The 17,532-nt window shown below is 49.1% G+C and overlaps 8 non-coding genes across 8 annotated transcripts; 6 read left to right on the forward strand and 2 right to left on the reverse strand.

Annotated features, from left to right (window-relative positions):
• Positions 1 to 2,009: 2,009 nt before the first annotated feature.
• Positions 2,010 to 2,173, forward strand: LOC137986283 (U1 spliceosomal RNA). The gene has a single exon (XR_011119691.1). It is a non-coding gene; the product is annotated as a U1 spliceosomal RNA (small nuclear RNA).
• Positions 2,174 to 3,147: 974 nt separating this feature from the next.
• LOC137986269 (5S ribosomal RNA) lies at positions 3,148 to 3,266 on the reverse strand. Its single transcript, XR_011119677.1, has one exon. It is a non-coding gene; the product is annotated as a 5S ribosomal RNA (ribosomal RNA).
• A 5,665-nt stretch (positions 3,267 to 8,931) lies between these two features.
• On the forward strand, positions 8,932 to 9,116 carry LOC137986299 (U2 spliceosomal RNA). The gene has a single exon (XR_011119706.1). It is a non-coding gene; the product is annotated as a U2 spliceosomal RNA (small nuclear RNA).
• A 194-nt stretch (positions 9,117 to 9,310) lies between these two features.
• On the forward strand, positions 9,311 to 9,474 carry LOC137986276 (U1 spliceosomal RNA). The gene has a single exon (XR_011119684.1). It is a non-coding gene; the product is annotated as a U1 spliceosomal RNA (small nuclear RNA).
• A 975-nt stretch (positions 9,475 to 10,449) lies between these two features.
• Positions 10,450 to 10,568, reverse strand: LOC137986280 (5S ribosomal RNA). The gene has a single exon (XR_011119688.1). It is a non-coding gene; the product is annotated as a 5S ribosomal RNA (ribosomal RNA).
• A 267-nt stretch (positions 10,569 to 10,835) lies between these two features.
• LOC137986288 (U2 spliceosomal RNA) lies at positions 10,836 to 11,027 on the forward strand. Its single transcript, XR_011119696.1, has one exon. It is a non-coding gene; the product is annotated as a U2 spliceosomal RNA (small nuclear RNA).
• A 5,639-nt stretch (positions 11,028 to 16,666) lies between these two features.
• Positions 16,667 to 16,857, forward strand: LOC137986301 (U2 spliceosomal RNA). Its single transcript, XR_011119708.1, has one exon. It is a non-coding gene; the product is annotated as a U2 spliceosomal RNA (small nuclear RNA).
• Positions 16,858 to 17,051: 194 nt separating this feature from the next.
• On the forward strand, positions 17,052 to 17,215 carry LOC137986277 (U1 spliceosomal RNA). Its single transcript, XR_011119685.1, has one exon. It is a non-coding gene; the product is annotated as a U1 spliceosomal RNA (small nuclear RNA).
• The last annotated feature ends 317 nt before the right edge of the window (positions 17,216 to 17,532 follow it).

The raw sequence follows: 17,532 nt of genomic DNA on the forward strand, positions 1-17,532 counted from the left end.
CCTGTCGCCTTTGCTGTATGTGTTGGTCTTGAGGTTCTCGCTGCTAACATCCGTGCCAATCCACGTATCACGGGCCTATCTATCCCTGGGTCCCCCTCGCCCTTTCGCCCATCTCTCAGTATGCAGATGACACATCGTTAATCGTTGGCTCTGATGATGCCATCTTGGCCATCTTTGATACTTACTCGTTGTTTGAGGCGGCTTCCGGGGCCAAGCTGAATGTGTCCAAGTCTAAAGGCCTTTGGCTTGGTTCCTGGAGTGGCAGGCAGGACCCGCCTGTCCAGCTGGACTGGACGTCTGACAAACTCAAGGTTCTGGGAGTCTTTATCGGTCCTGGTGACTGGAGGAGGACAACTGGCGTCCGCGGATCACAGCTGTTGAGAATGTTTGGCATCATGGCGACAGCGTTCCTTGTCCTTCCGGGGGAGGGCCTGGTCATCAACGCCTTGGCTCTGTCTCGGTGTGGTATGTGGCCTCTCTGATTCACACGCCCTTATGGGTACACGCGGAATTGGCAAACTAACCTTCCCTTTCTTCTGGAAGGGCAAACGGGATTTGGTTGCACGGGTGGTTGTCACTCAGCCCCCACTGCTGGCGGCTTCTCTGTGGTTGACTCGCGGCTGAAGGTTGCCTCTTTGCTCGTGCAGTGGGTACGGCGTTTCGTCTCTTCTCCATCTGGCTGGGTGTCCTTCCTCTCGTACTGGGCTTCCGTCCATTTTCGTACGTCAGTCGATGCAGTCCTGGCTAACCCGTCTGCTTTCATTCTGCCCTTTTGCCCCTTTCTATCGTGCATTGTTGTCTGCCTGGCGGGAGGCCGATGGCTCGTACTCCCGTCGCCGTGCCTGCCTATTGTTGCTTCGTTGTCTCCTCACCATTCTTGTCCTGTGGCCGATGCCTCTGCCAAGCACGTCTACCAGTTGCTGTCCGAACAACGCTCGCTGCCTCACTGTGTGGAGAAGTTCGCCCTCAATACGGTGAGCTGTACTGGTCCTCCACTTGGAGCAGCTTTCCGCTTTGACCTGGATCGCCCTGTCATCGACCTCTCCTGGAAGGTGCTCACGGTGTCCTGTACACCGTTGATCGGCTTATCGGCTTTGGCTATTCAGTTGATCCGGACTGCTTCTGTGGCATGGCCCCCGAGTGTCCTTCTCATTTGTTTTTTTCTGCCCTTTGGCACATAGTGTTCTGTCTTGGCTCCAGTCCCTCATGTTCGCCTACTCCCCTTCTTGCCCTCGCTTGTCTGTCGTATCGTGCTCTTTGGTTTCGCCCCAAGTGAACTCCGCTCTCTGCCGAAGGTTTTTGTTTACATGCTGAATGTTTGTAAGTATTTTGTATGGCATGCCCGCAACGACTTTCGCTTCCGGGGCATTCACCCTGGCGCACCTGAGCTATTGCGAGAGTCCGCTCTCGGGTCCAGTTCCACCTTCCGCTCTTGTTCAAGCGCTGTAAGTCCCCAAGGCGTCGGCGCCTTTCCATCGTAGGTGGGGCGCTGCGGGTGTCATCGGTTCAGTTGTTGATGATCGTTTTGTTTTGTCCTCTTCTGAAATCATGCCTTCGTTCTCGTGTTGTCTCCCCTTAGCCTGGTTGTCCTCCGCTTGCCTTGTTCGTACCTTGTCATGTCCTGTCGTTCTGGCTGCATATTGGTGGCGAACCTGCGCCTGCAGGATAAGTCTTTTCGACTGGTGGCCTTCCCTGGCCTGCCATTCGCCGTTGCCCAGTTCGGCTGTTCTGTTTGTCCTTTTGCCTCGTGTTGTTGTATAGTTATGTGTTCGTCTAGTGTTGAATTGTCATTTTGGAGTGTAAGTCGGACGAGGCGTCTCCTAAATGCAATTCTTGTCCGTGTGTCCTTTGTTTTGTGTTTGTAAGGGCGGGGTTCGATTCCCCGGTGACGTTTGACGTGCTGGTGCACCCCTGTTTGAGGGAACCGTTGTTGTTGACGGATTAGTCGTTATGTCTGGCGGGCATTGCACTCTCCCCAACGGGGGCCCGGCCATTCGCCTCAAATAAAAAAACTTACCTGACGCGGGAGGCACTGTGATCAGGGAGGCAGTCCTCTCAAGGTGAGGCTCTTTCATTGCACTTCGATTGGGTTGACCCTTGCGATTACCCCAAATGTGGGTAACTCGAGCGTATAATTTCTGGTAGTGGGGACCTGCGTTCGCGCTAGTCCCCGCACCAAACCCCGGTGGCAAAGTTGGCTAATGGGAAGGTTTGTTGGTAACGTTTCAGGCAGGGCAGGGAAGGAGATGCGGTGGCGGTGTAAGGACTAAGGAAGGTGAGTTGTATTTGTGAATTCCACTGCTGAAATTGTAGGTGAATGTTCCGTACTTGGTGCACTGCAAACTGTGATTTTATTTCTTTCATTCTTGGCCGTAGAGAGAGCGAGAGGACGTGTTTATTTCAGCCGCATCGATTTCCATCGATAGACGAGTGAGACAAGAAAATGCCAGCGGGTCGAGCTCTTATCCTCGTGCATCGTTTCGAAAACGTAAGTGGATGTGTGTTTGTACTGCTCCATCGCGATAGATTTCTTTTGCGTTGTGTTATGTTGCGTTCTGGAGAGCCCGTTTTGCATTGAGTAACTGAGGACCCCCAGATCAGTTGGCGTTACATTTCTGTGGCCAACACTTTGTGGTTTCTCTATGTTATCAGTTAATTGGATTGTTATCATAAAAAGTAAATCTTTCATGGTCAGGATAGTGTCTTATCGGCCCTTTGAATACGTACTGTCCGTGTTGAGCAGGGAACAGTAAGACTTTGAAGTGCGCTACGTCACGTAAGTCACGTTTTCGCAGGATCAATGTTGTAGTGTTGTAGCCTTCGTTGTATGCATATCATCCGGGCTAGGTTAACTTCCATCTAATGCATAACAGTGCATGCATTTTTTACTTGTCGTATCCTGTTCTTTGCTCACACGAAAAGATACGTTTCATGTCATAAACGTTGGATTGATAAGATCTCGCGCGCACGCGCTCCCTTGGGAATACAAGTTCCACTTTCTCGTGTGAACTATTTTGTTTTTGTTGTATGTCTCATCTTTGACATATCGTTGGCATGTTGTGTTCAAAGACACTGGTTTGGCATGTTCTTTCATTAAAGGAAACTGAGATTTTTTGAGATAATCAAGTGTACAGAAGGAAAAAGGGAAGCCTACAACACGGGGTATTCCCAGGCGGTCTCCCATCCAAGTACTAACCCCGCCCGACAGGGCTTAACTTCGGTGATCGGACGAGAACCGGTGTTTTCCCTGTGGTATGGTCGTAGACAAGTAATTCGCCGTGAAAATTAACTTTGTTATAAGGGAAAATAAAAACGAGGTCAGAGCAAGCACAATGTGCATTTGTCCTCTTGCCGTCAACGCAAGTGCCATGCAATGCTGGTCCTGCTGCCCACTGTACAAGGGCGATCGTTGTGTGCGCCTCGCTTTCAGGTTGGCTTTGGGCATTCCTTCCTTGGCACGGATTGTAATCGGACCACCATATCTCGTGGCCATGAGACTGGGAGCACCTTGTCCGCTGTGAGCATTTACGGGCATCGCTTCTCGGCCTTTTGGCTAAGTCTTTTTGGCCGATGTTTTGTGGGTTCTCCCAGGGCGAAGCCCTACCATTTTGGTAGTAGGTTTTTCGTTCCTTGTGGTATCCTTGCTATTTGCGATTCCATGGATGCTGATACTGATACACGTGTTAATTGGGGCGACGCCCCTATGGATCATGTTTCTGAGAATGTTGTTGTGAATCCTTCCTCTGATATTGCTGCTGCCTCATCGGATACTGTTATGTCATATGCTGGTGTCACTGCCGGGTCTGGTGACCCTGTTCCGCTCGTCAATAATCCTCCTGTTCGCAGCCGTTTTGTTCCGTCTACCTTTGAGAGAGAGAATTTTTCTGTTTACAACCGCTTGCCAGAGAGACCGTGTTCTGCCTTTTTCCGAAACCTGATGGCGACTTTGCTTTAAAGGATCTTTTTGCCGACCTAGAGACCTGCCAGATCCCTTCTGCTGCTGTTCGCTGCGTCCAATGGGTTTCCCCGCAGCAAGTGTGTGTCACCTTTGCCAAAGAAGATTATCGTAACACCTTTCTTCGGGCTTCATCGTTGGTGCCTCGTTTCCTCCGCTCTGGTGCCCCTACAGCTTCTGGTAATCCCCGTATCGTCTATGTTGCTGTTTTTGGTGCTCCTTATGAGCTTCCTGATTCTGCGCTTCATATGCGTCTTGCTCCCTATGGTACTGTGAAGTTTACTCGACGTAGTAAACACCAGAACTACCCTGCGTTGGACAATGGAACTCGGGTCTTTGGTATGGTCCTGTCCAAATCTATCCCTTCCTTTCTTCGTTTTGGCCGGGTTCTAGTCCGTGTTCGTCATGACAATCAGACGCCTACTTGTCGAAAGTGCAACCTCCCCGATCATATGGCTAAGGATTGCCCTAATACCTTCTGCTACAATTGCGAGCACGTTGGTCATATGTTTAAGGAATGCCCTGAAGAGGGATTTCTGCTGTGTGTGTCGTGACCAAGGCCATAAGGCTATCGATTGTCAGCATTCGTGGCATCGCCGTCCTCGATCTTACCGAGATGCTGACAAGCCGGATGACCCTCCTCCCCAGCCGTCTCCTGACCTTCAACCTGCTGTTCAGCCCTCTAATCGACCTTCGCAGCCTACTAGCCAACTATCTTCATCCTGCTCTTCCCCAATCCTCGTCGCAGTCTTCCTCTTTGCAGCCTTCTTCTGAGCACTCGGGCCCCTTCGCAGATACAATCTTCCCCTCCTCTTTCTTCTGACCTTTCTCAGTCCCAGAGTATTTTGGCTTCCTATGCGCCCTCTAATCCAGCCTTGGTAGAAGCTGCCTCCGATGCCGAAGTAGCCTATGCTATGGATGTTGCCGATCCTCCGCCTGACTCCCTTCCTGATTACCCTGATGACAACTCCGATCCTGATAATGTTCCTGCCCCTGTCGCTGACCCTGTTCCTGATGCTGTTCCTGATCTTGACGTTGACGTTTGCTTCTGACGATACTGATCCTGACCTTGATGCTGATTCGCCTTTACAGACCTCTCGCCCGCTGCTTTCTGACCCTGGTGACCATCCTCTCGTCGTTTCTGATGATTCTGACTCAGATGATTATACTCCTGCGCCTGACCTTTTCCCAACTCGTACGTTGGGACGAGCTGTCAAGAGAGGATCCAGCCGGACACCTGCTAATGTCACTCCAACCATTGTGCCTGTTCGTAAGTCAACGAATCCTTCGCGTGTGCCTACGAAAAAAAGCCGTCCATCATGACCTCTATATTTAATTTAATTTCAATTAATTCACGTGGTTCTAATCGGGCTACTCGGAAAGCTTTGCTTGATTATGTTCGTTTCGGTTTCGGTATTATCTGCATTCAGGAAACTTTAATATCTGATCCTGTTGCCTTTAATTCCCTGGTTGCTGACTGGAGTGGGCCATCTTTTTGGTCCCCTGCTGTTGGTAAACAGGCTGGTGTTATTATTTTGATTTCCGATCGTTTTGATGGTCAGTGTTTATCTTGGCGTAGAGATCATGATGGACGTGTCCTTAGTTTACTCGTTGAGTATAATAATCGTAAGTTTAATATTATTAATATTTATGCGCCCACCCTTTTGACTGACCGAAAAGTGTTTTTCGAGAATTGCATGCTTTCTGCCTTCCTGCTGATTTTACTATTATTGCCGTGATTTCAATTGCTATGAATCTGATTTAGATAAATTTGGTGGCAATGTTTCCATTGCAAAATACCTCTCTGACTTTCGTCGTTCACTTTACCTTGAAGATGCTTGGCGCAAATTGCATCCCCGTGTCCGAGCGTGCTCTGGTTTAATTCTAATTTTTCCATCGGCTCGCGCCTTGACAAATTTTTTGTTTCCCGAAATTTATTCCCCTTAGTTCAGTCCTGTGACATTTCTCCTTGCGCCTTTTCTGATCATGATTTTGTTAATCTTTCTTTAAAATTGGAGTCTAATTATATGCGTGGTCCGGGCTTATGGAAATTTAATTCCTCCCTTTTGAATGATAGCGATTTTTGTCTTTCCTTTGATGCTAAGATTCGCGAGCTCTCCGATTGCGTTGACTATTTTCCGTCAGTCAAATGTTGGTGGGACTTTTTTAAGGACTCTATTCGCTCGGAAATTATTTCCTTCGCTAAGAATAAACGTAGAAGTCTCTCGCATGAGCGCGTTCCTTATAACTAATGCAATAATTGGTCTCAAGCGCCGTCTTGTCTGTGGCGACCTTTCGGTCGCCCCTGAAATTTCTCGGCTTGAATCTGAAACTGAATGCTCTTACCTTGCGTGTTTTGGAAGGCTCTAAAATCCGTTCTCGCGTCCAGTGGCTTGAGGAGGGCGAGAAGCCTTCACGCTTCTTCTTCAAGTTAGAACGTGAGCGCTTAGACCGTAATAACGTTTCTTCCATTTTGAATGATAATGACATTGAAGTTTTTCACTCGGGAGGAGATTGAACGTGCGCACGTGCGCTTTTATTCAAATCTTTTCTCGCAAGAGGTTATTGATCCTGTGTGTAAACAATCCTGTTTTGATTCTATTCCTTCTTCGCTTTCTCCTCCTCTGCGCGACTCATGCGAGGGACTTTTAACTTTAGATGAATTGACTATTTCATTAAGGAGCCTTAGCCTAGGAAGGTCACCTGGTTCTGATGGTTTGTCTGTCGAATTTTACTTGCGTTTTTGGGACATTCTGGGCCCCCTTTTGCTATCAGTCGCAAACCAATGTTTCCATGACTCTGAACTTTCGGATTCTATGAAAGGAAGCGTTACTCGCCTTATTTATAAGAAGCGTGGGGATATTAAGAATTTGAAAAACTGGAGGCCCATTTCTTTGCTCAATGTGGATTATAAGATTATCTCTAAAGCTATCACAACTCGTCTTTCTTCGGTTATGCATCACATAGTTTCCCCTGATCAATCTTGCTCTGTTCCGGGTCGTTCAATCTTCTCTAATGTGAGTTTGTTGCGCGATGTTTTGAGCCACATTGAGCAAACAAATGAGTCTGCTATTTTGATTAGTTTAGATCAAGAAAAAGCCTTCGACCGAGTCGATCGCGTCTTCCTTCTAGAGCTGCTTAATGTTTACGGTTTTGGTTTCTGATTTTTGTCGCTGGATTAGTACCTTTTATAATGGTGCTTGCATGCGTATCATCCTTAACGATTGGCTTACTGAGAGTATCCCCCTTGAACGGGGCGTCCGTCAGGGGGATCCTCTCTCTCCTCTACTTTATGTTTTATGTGTAGAAGTTCTTGCTAACCTGATCCGTAGATCTCCTGAGATTGAGGGGTTTTTACTTCCTGGTGCAAGGGGTTTGCAGGCCAAGGTTCGCCTTTATGCTGATGACACTACTGCTGTTTTGAAAGACCTTTTCTCTCTAAATAAGCTTTTTGATTGTGTTAGTGTTTACGAACGTGGTTCTGGAGCTAAGCTAAATAAGTCGAAAACGGAGGCCATGTGGCTCGGTGCTTGGCGTTCTCGGACTGACGAACCCCTTGGACTTACTTGGGTCAAGAAAATGAAAATTCTTGGGGTCTTTTTTGGTACTATCCCTGTTGAGAATGATAATTGGCAACCTAAACTAAACAAACTAGAGAAGTCCCTCAATCTTTGGAGATCTCGTTCTTTGTCCTTCCTAGGCAAGGCTCTCCTTATTAACACCTTAGGGTTAAGTAAGCTGATGTATCTAGCTAGGGTTTTGCTTCCCCTGCCTGGGTCCTTTCCCGTATCAATAGTTTCATCTGGCCTTTTCTTTGGGGTTGTAAAATTGAGACGGTTTGCTCGTAATACTTTTATTTAAGCGCTGCGCAAGGGGGTATAGGTATTATTAACTTTAGTGTTAAGTGCCTTGCCTTGCAGTTAGCGGGGATGGCTTTTACTTTGGACTCGCCTCACGATTCTAGTTTTTATCTTTGTAAATATTTTGTTGGTAGACGTTTGTCTTCTCTTCGCCCCCAGTGGAACTGTTTGCGCGATAATTTTGCCCCTTCTGCCTGCTTTCCGTCTCCTTTTTACGCCCGCTGTCTCGAAAACTCTTTTATCCGTTGTTAATTGCGACTTAACTTCTAAGCGTTTATATTTGAAACTACTTTCCTCGAATTCCTCCTCCCCTATCTTGATGCATAGAGTTTGGACCCAGGTTTGTGGCTCTTCTTTTTCACTCAATGATCATTGGTCTCTCGTTCGAGATTCTCTTACCGAAAATCCTAAAAATGATCTCTTGTGGCTAATCGCTCTCCGCGGTGTTTAAGGTTCGCGATTCCCTTGCTAATTGGGGATATATTAACTCGGCTTTCTGTGCTTCTTGCCCTAGACGAGAGACTATAGATCATTGTTTTTTGCATTGCCCTCGGGTTAAGCGGGTTTGGTCCCGTTTTTTCCCAATTTTAGATCGTGTGCTAGGCTTTCGGCTTACCTTAAATGTCCCCTTCGTGTTCTTTTTTATTTGGCCCCCTCTCGTTACAAAGAGGGCTCGCATTGCGCGCCACATTATCAAGACCATTCTCTACGGTTTGTTTGGCTTTTTCGCAATAAGGCCACCTTTTATAACGGTAAAGAAGATCATCGGGCTATTATCCGTTTGTGTTTCTGGCGATCTCCGTAGTCGAATTAAGCTCGATCACTTTCGCTTTCAGACAGTCGCTTTCTTCTTTGTGGTCTCTCCCAGGCTTTTGCACCGTAGAGAACGGTCTTCCTAGCGTTACTATTTAGGCGTACATTTAATTCTCGTTTTGCTTTGTCCGCGCGCTGTTTGCGGTGCCTGTAATCCGGGCTCTCTTTAAGAACTTGCGCAGTTCATGGACTTTATCGTTAGGGCCCCTGGCCCTTACGGCTAGCTGCTTACTCCGGCTTTGTAACTCTGTAGACTTTTTTGTATTCCTGAATATGTAATTGCTCCATTTTTATTTGTGAATAAACGCTCTTTTGACAAAAAAAAAAAAAAAAATCTGTTCTTATCAGCTTAATATCTGATACGCTGCTCATCGAGCAGCTCATATATTAAACTGATTTTTGGAACTGGGCCGTGGAAAAGAGGCTTGCCTCGTCCCGGCCACGGGTTGCCTCGGTATAGCACTACCTCCGAGCGTGGCCCACTTCCCTCTGGGGAAGAAATAATCAAGTGAAAGCAGAACAAATGACCAAGCAACCAACCTTCACATTCTCTTCTCTTTTCTAGGTAGCATAGCAGCGAGTGGACAGCACGACACGACAGGACGAGGAGCACGTGACCCCCATTACCACATGGTATGCGCAGACAAGTTGCGTTTTGCGGTTCCGGAGAGGTTGAAAAGGCATACTTACCTGACGCGGGAGGCACTGTGATCAGGGAGGCAGTCCTCTCAAGGTGAGGCTCTTTCATTGCACTTCGATTGGGTTGACCCTTGCGATTACCCCAAATGTGGGTAACTCGAGCGTATAATTTCTGGTAGTGGGGACCTGCGTTCGCGCTAGTCCCCGCACCAAACCCCGGTGGCAAAGTTGGCTAATGGGAAGGTTTGTTGGTAACGTTTCAGGCAGGGCAGGGAAGGAGATGCGGTGGCGGTGTAAGGACTAAGGAAGGTGAGTTGTATTTGTGAATTCCACTGCTGAAATTGTAGGTGAATGTTCCGTACTTGGTGCACTGCAAAACTGTGATTTTATTTCTTTCATTCTTGGCCGTAGAGAGAGCGAGAGGACGTGTTTATTTCAGCCGCATCGATTTCCATCGATAGACGAGTGAGACAAGAAAATGCCAGCGGGTCGAGCTCTTATCCTCGTGCATCGTTTCGAAAACGTAAGTGGATGTGTGTTGTACTGCTCCATCGCGATAGATTTCTTTTGCGTTGTGTTATGTTGCGTTCTGGAGAGCCCGTTTTGCATTGAGTAACTGAGGACCCGCCAGATCAGTTGGCGTTACATTTCTGTGGCCAACACTTTGTGGTTTCTCTATGTTATCAGTTAATTGGATTGTTATCATAAAAAGTAAATCTTTCATGGTCAGGATAGTGTCTTATCGGCCCTTTGAATACGTACTGTCCGTGTTGAGCAGGGAACAGTAAGACTTTGAAGTGCGCTACGTCACGTAAGTCACGTTTTCGCAGGATCAATGTTGTAGTGTTGTAGCCTTCGTTGTATGCATATCATCCGGGCTAGGTTAACTTCCATCTAATGCATAACAGTGCATGCATTTTTTACTTGTCGTATCCTGTTCTTTGCTCACACGAAAAGATACGTTTCATGTCATAAACGTTGGATTGATAAGATCTCGCGCGCACGCGCTCCCTTGGGAATACAAGTTCCACTTTCTCGTGTGAACTATTTTGTTTTTGTTGTATGTCTCATCTTTGACATATCGTTGGCATGTTGTGTTCAAAAAACCTGGTTTGGAATGTTCTTTCATTAAAGGAAACTGAGATTTTTTGAGATAATCAAGTGTACAGAAGGAAAAAGGGAAGCCTACAACACGGGGTATTCCCAGGCGGTCTCCCATCCAAGTACTAACCCCGCCCGACAGGGCTTAACTTCGGTGATCGGACGAGAACCGGTGTTTTCCCTGTGGTATGGTCGTAGACAAGTAATTCGCCGTGAAAATTAACTTTGTTATAAGGGAAAATAAAAACGAGGTCAGAGCAAGCACAATGTGCATTTGTCCTCTTGCCGTCAACGCAAGTGCCATGCAATGCTGGTCCTGCTGCCCACTGTACAAGGGCGATCGTTGTGTGCGCCTCGCTTTCAGGTTGGCTTTGGGCATTCCTTCCTTGGCACGGATTGTAATCGGACCACCATATCTCGTGGCCATGAGACTGGGAGCACCTTGTCCGCTGTGAGCATTTACGGGCATCGCTTCTCGGCCTTTTGGCTAAGATCAAGTGTAGTATCTGTTCTTATCAGCTTAATATCTGATACGCTGCTCATCGAGCAGCTCATATATTAAACTGATTTTTGGAACTGGGCCGTGGAAAAGAGGCTTGCCTCGTCCCGGCCACGGGTTGCCTCGGTATAGCACTACCTCCGAGCGTGGCCCACTTCCCTCTGGGGAAGAAATAATCAAGTGAAAGCAGAACAAATGACCAAGCAACCAACCTTCACATTTCTCTTCTCTTTTCTAGGTAGCATAGCAGCGAGTGGACAGCACGACACGACAGGACGAGGAGCACGTGACCCCCATTACCACATGGTATGCGCAGACAAGTTGCGTTTTTGCGGTTCCGGAGAGGTTGAAAAGGCATACTTACCTGACGCGGGTTTTTATTATCTGCCAGGTTCGTGCCTTTCCTTGTGGTACGCGTAAGTTCCGTATTGGAATTGGAGTGTGGGGACAAGCGTTTTTGGGATTTGTGGTAAGATTTTTGATTCCTGAGTTTTACTGGTGACCCTCCTGGGGACTTATGCTTGGCGTCCTGCCATAACCCAGGGTAGCCAGTCTTTCTGTTCCCTTCCTGGGAGCTTTGCTTTCCGGGGGGACTGTTTTTTCTCTTTTTCCCTTTTCATCATGCCTCTTGCGGCCTTTAAGAGGACAGTAGTCCTCGACCTTTCCGATGTTCCAACCTCTGTTCCCAGGGCGGAACTTGTTACAGCCATCAAGGGAAAGTTCACCCCCTTTGTGATTGACAGTATTCAGTTTGTTCCCGTAAAACTGGTTCAGATTACTTTCGCTGACCCAAAATGTAAAAATATTGTTGAAGGTTATGATTTTGTCACTTTAGCTGGTGCTAAGTGCAAAGTCATGTATGCTGGGCCTCGAGCTCAAAATGTTATGTTGTATCACTATCCCTTTGAGGAGAGTGATGATCGCCTCCGGCCCTACTTTTCCTCGTACGGGAAGGTGGAGACGATAAGGCACCAGCATTACCCGGGTGACCCTGCAATCTGCACTGGAGCCCGTATCATCAAAATGGTTCGTTCTGGCCGGATCCCTCGTAATCTGGACATTGCTGGATATAAATGTAAGGTGTGGTATGTGGGTCAGCCGGCCGAATGTGATATCTGTCGTGGGGAACACCTCACCAAAAACTGTGACTTGCGCGGGAAGTGCCGCAGGTGTCGGGAGCCTGGTCACATGGCCAGGGATTGCCCAACCCCCCCAATGCCTGGGGGAACCCACCATCTTCGCCTGCGACCCCCGCCCATCCGTCCGCTTCACTTGTTGTTGGTGCCACTCCCCCGGAGTCGCTGCCTCCCCTCCTGGATGTCAGTTCTGGTCCTGAGGACCTTCCCACTTCTCCTGCAAGCTCTGACCATGAGGACTCTGGGGACGAGGGGGTAACCCTTCGTCCTCCTGCCCCCACGCAACCTGGTATTTCAAGTTGGGGTTCCCACACCGACCTCAGGGACAATGAGTTATCCCCCCTGGTACTCCACCCATGGCCTCTCCTGCCACCAGTAAATGTTAAGGAGGGTGCGGCCCTCCCTAAAACGGTAATGGTGGGTCCTCGACGCGCGTGCAGGTGGCTGCCTCCCCCGCCGCTGCGTCTGATGGTTTGGCTGCGCCACAGAGTAATACAATGTTAACACTAGTAGTAACGTAGTTGGTGTAATGGACAATACTACTATAGTTAATGGAAAAGAAATGGAAATGGATAATAGTAATAATGTAGTTACTGGAAAAGAAATGACAAATAATGCTGTAGTTAATGGAAAAGAAATGGAAATGGATAATAGTAATAATGGAAAAGAAATGGATACGAATGATAATGAACTAGTTAATGAGACTGAATACAGTCAAAGTATATTTAGTGACGATGACCCTTTAACGGGCATCAATGTAACCCCTGTAAATACCCCACAGGTTCTATCTCTGTCTCCCGTAATGGTTAACGAGGTCGAGCTGACTGATTCACCAGTCACTAAGCGTGGACTTTCGGATGTTGAGGCTTCCTCTGATGATCAGGTCAAGTCTAAGAAGAAAGCGAAGAAACCTCTTCCTGGTTCTGCGGTCCCCGGCCGCTCGAAGTCTGGAAAGGGCAGGGAGTCTGGGAGGGCTGTTCATTCTGGCCTTCCCTCCTTGGCTCCCCCTGCCCCGGTTCGGAGCCGTCGCTCCTAGTTGTGCTGTCTCTCTCTTTCTTCTCAGTTATGGCTCTCTCTATCCTCTCCTTAAACACCAATGGTCTCAGGGACTCGTCCAAGCGCGCTGGTGTTCTGCACTGGTTACGTTCCTTTCCTCAGGTCCCTGACATTGTCTGCCTACAAGAGGGCCCACTGCTCTTCAGACAGTGAATGTCAGTCTGGTTTCGTTCATCTGGTTTTAATGCAGTTGCTTCTGTTGGCTCTGCACACTCTTGTGGTTGCATCATTTTATTCCGCCCCACGGTCACCCTTACGAGCTCTTGGTGTGACACCGCTGGGCGTGTTGTTTTTTGCCACTTTACCCATTCTGGGCACCCGTTTCGTATCTGCTGTCTCTACGCCCCCAATCGCAACCCAGCCCGTGACGACTTCCTGGACGACGTCTCGTCTTGGGTTGATCCCACCTATCCGACCTTCCTTGCCGGGGACTTTAACACTGTGTTCGACCGCGCCCTCGATCGTCGGGGCTCCAATGTCTCTGACACTTCCCGCGAAAGTACTGCTACCTTAAAACGTCTTTTTGACTCCTGCTGTTGTCTGGACATTTGGAGGCACCTGCATCCTTCCGATTCTGCCTTCTCTTGGACTCGCTCAGACGGCCTTATGGCCTCCCGTATTGATCTCATTGGTGCCCCGTACTCCTGTTACCATCAGTCTTGACTTGCGATATTATTCCTTGTCCGTTTTCGGATCACTGTGGTGTGGTGCTTTCTTGTAGTGTCCCAGACATTGCTGCTCCTGGGACAGTTTCTGGAAGCTCAACATTTCTGTCCTCAATGATGAGGACTATATCCAGCATATCACTAATTTTTGGTCCGTTTGGAGGCAGTCCATGCTGTCCTTCCCGTCACTAGCTAAGTGGTGGGATAAGGGCAAGAGCCAAATCAAAGGCCTCACAATTAAATATTGCGCTGAGCGCTCGAAAGAAAACATCGCAGTGTCGAGACCTCCTTGGCCGACTAGCTGGGCATCTTAAGAACCGTGTTGATGCCGGTTTCACCTCCTGTGTTGAGCCGTACCATTCTACCCTGTCTGCCCTTGCTGCCCTAGACCTCGAGGCAGCTCGGGGAGCCCAAGTCCGTGCTCGGGCCAATGGGTTGAGGAAGGTGAAACCTCCTCGGCCTTTTTCTTCCGTCTGGAAAAGAAGCGTGCCGCCGACCGACTTATTTCAGCACTTCGATGCGATGATGGCACAGTGGTCTCGAGTTCAAAGGACCTATGCCAGGCTTTTGCTTCCTTTTATTCTAACTTGTTTAGTGCCGAGCCTACTGACGGGGACGTGGCTCTTTCCCTGCTCGACGCCCTCACCTCCACCTTGTCCGCCGACCAGGCTCAACAGTGTGATGGTCCTCTCCAGTCGGAGGAGTGTTATACTGCTTTATGTGGGATGGCTCGAGGCAAGACCCCGGGCTTGGATGGCCTCCCTATGGAGTTTTATGTCAAATTCTGGCCGGTGCTCGGACAGGACCTCGTGCTCGTCCTGAACTCATGTTATGAGGCTGGCACTCTCAGCCTCTCTCAGCGTCGAGGCATCATTTCTCTCATCTTTAAGACGGGTGACCGGCTGAACCCTCGTAACTGGCGGCCAATTTCCCTCCTTAGTGTGGACTACAAGCTCGCTGCCCGCGTCATCGCTGGGCGTCTCCTGAAGGTTATTCATGCCGTGGTGGCTGAGGATCAAACCTGTGGTGTCCCCGGTCGTTATATTGGTGAGAACGTCGCTTATCTCCGAGACATGGTCCATTACGCCACGCAATCCGGGTCTCCTTGTGCCATCCTCTCGCTCGACCAAGAAAAAGCGTTTGATCGCGTTGATTGGTCCTTTCTGCATGCCACCCTCTGCAGAATGGGTTTCCAAACCTCCTTTCTGCGCTGGATCCGCCTTTTCTATAATGCTGTTCAGAGTGCTGTCATTGTTAACGGTCATGTCTCAAACTTTTTCAGTCTCACACGGGGGGTGCGTCAAGGCTGCCCCCTCGCACCTTTGCTGTATGTTATGGTCGCTGAGGTCTTGGCCGCCAATATTCGAGCAAATCCCGCCATTACTGGACCTTTGCTGCCTGGACTGCCCTCACCGCTCTCTCCAATTTCCCAGTACGCGGATGACACATCGCTCATCTTGTCCTCCGATGCCTCCATTAGGGCTGTTTTTGACACCTACACAAGGTATGAGCTTGGTTCTGGATCCAAGCTCAACCTGACAAAGTCTCGCGGCTTGTGGCTGGGGTCTTGGGCTGGCCGAACTGACCCCCCTGTCCCTCTCGACTGGACATCTTCTAAGCTTAAAATCCTCGGAGTCTTCATTGGCCCGCATGACATTGATGAACTAATTGGCGGCCTCGGATAGAGGCTGTGGAACGCGTCCTCTCCTCCTGGCGTCAGCGCTCCTTGTCTTTTCATGGCAAGGCTTTGGTCATCAATTGCCTGGCCCTCGCCAGGGTTTGGTATGTGGCATCCCTGGTCCACATGCCCCCCTGGGTACTTAAAGAACTTAACTCCCTTGTTTTCTCATTCTTCTGGAAAACCAAGCGGGAGCTCGTTGCACGTGCTGTGGTCGTTCAGCCCACATCGCTGGGAGGTTTCTCGGTGGTGGACATTAAGCTCAAGGTTTGGTCGCTTCTGGGTCAGTGGGTCAAACGGTCTACTTTGTCCTCGTCAAGCTGGTCCTCCTTTGTGTCGTACTGGTTTCAATCGTGTTTTGCTGCCTCCTCTCTTGATGTTTTCTCCCGTCCCGCTGCCTTCGACAGGTCCCTGTTACCGCCATTTTACTCCTCTTTGCTTTTGGCCTGGGAGTCGCTTGGTGGCTCTTTTTCCCCCTCCCGGGGAACTTTGGTTTTCGCATCCTCTGACCCTCACGTTGTCGCCTCCGTGGCTTTTTTTCTCTGCCAAAGTCGGTTACCAGTTTCTTTTATCCTGTTCCTCTGTCACACCGCACTGTGTAGTTAAGTTCTTTCCCTCCTTTGGGGACCTTTACTGGTATGATACGTGGCGCCAGTTCCACTTCTTTGATTTTGACCGCTTTGTTGTTGATTTCTCCTGGAAGGTAGCTCATGGTGTGATTTACACTGCTGAGCGTCTTCTCTCTTTTGGTTTATCTGTCTCCTCCGCTTGTTTTTGTGGTCCTGTCGTCGAGTCACTGTCGCATTTGCTCTTTGTGTGTCCCCTTGCTCAAAGTGTTGTTGGTTGGCTACAGTCCCTCCTTTTTCATTTCTCGCCTATGTGTCCTGTGCTTGAGCGTCGCCATTTACTTTTTGGTTTCAATTCCACTGAGCTTCACGCAGTGCCCAAAGTCTTCAGTTACCTGTTGTGTGCCTGTAAGTTTCACATCTGGCTGGCCCGCAATGACTACCGCTTTCGTTCTGTCAACCTGGGGCCCTCGCCGTCATTGAGGGAGCAAAGGCCCGTGTCAAGTTCCACCTCCCCTTGCTCTTCAAGCGTTTTTCAACCCGGAGACGTCGACGTTATTTTGCCCGCCAGTGGGGGGCGGATGGAGTCATCGCCTCTATGTTTCCAACAAGCTCGTTTTTCGCTTCGGGCCACCTGCTTAATTCACCCTCTGTACCACCTGATTTGCTTAGTTTTATTTCGCCTCTGTCGCCTAATACTGGTGACCAATGCCTCAGGCGTTGGATGAGTCTGTCGACTGGTGACCTTTGGTCTGCCATTCACCGCTGCTCATCGAGCAGCTCATATATTAAACTGATTTTTGGAACTGGGCCGTGGAAAAGAGGCTTGCCTCGTCCCGGCCACGGGTTGCCTCGGTATAGCACTACCTCCGAGCGTGGCCCACTTCCCTCTGGGGAAGAAATAATCAAGTGAAAGCAGAACAAATGACCAAGCAACCAACCTTCACATTCTCTTCTCTTTTCTAGGTAGCATAGCAGCGAGTGGACAGCACGACACGACAGGACGAGGAGCACGTGACCCCCATTACCACATGGTATGCGCAGACAAGTTGCGTTTTGCGGTTCCGGAGAGGTTGAAAAGGCATACTTACCTGACGCGGGAGGCACTGTGATCAGGGAGGCAGTCCTCTCAAGGTGAGGCTCTTTCATTGCACTTCGATTGGGTTGACCCTTGCGATTACCCCAAATGTGGGTAACTCGAGCGTATAATTTCTGGTAGTGGGGACCTGCGTTCGCGCTAGTCCCCGCACCAAACCCGGTGGCAAAGTTGGCTAATGGGAAGGTTTGTTGGTAACGTTTCAGGCAGGGCAGGGAAGGAGATGCGGTGGCGGTGTAAGGACTAAGGAAGGTGAGTTGTATTTGTGAATTCCACTGCTGAAATTGTAGGTGAATGTTCCGTACTTGGTGCACTGCAAAACTGTGATTTTATTTCTTTCATTCTTGGCCGTAGAGAGAGCGAGAGGACGTGTTTATTTCAGCCGCATCGATTTCCATCGATAGACGAGTGAGACAAGAAAATGCCAGCGGGTCGAGCTCTTATCCTCGTGCATCGTTTCGAAAACGT

The sequence above is a fragment of the Montipora foliosa genome, unplaced genomic scaffold (genome assembly GCF_036669935.1).
Source record: "Montipora foliosa isolate CH-2021 unplaced genomic scaffold, ASM3666993v2 scaffold_175, whole genome shotgun sequence".
In the NCBI taxonomy this organism is placed as follows: Eukaryota; Metazoa; Cnidaria; class Anthozoa; order Scleractinia; family Acroporidae; genus Montipora; species Montipora foliosa.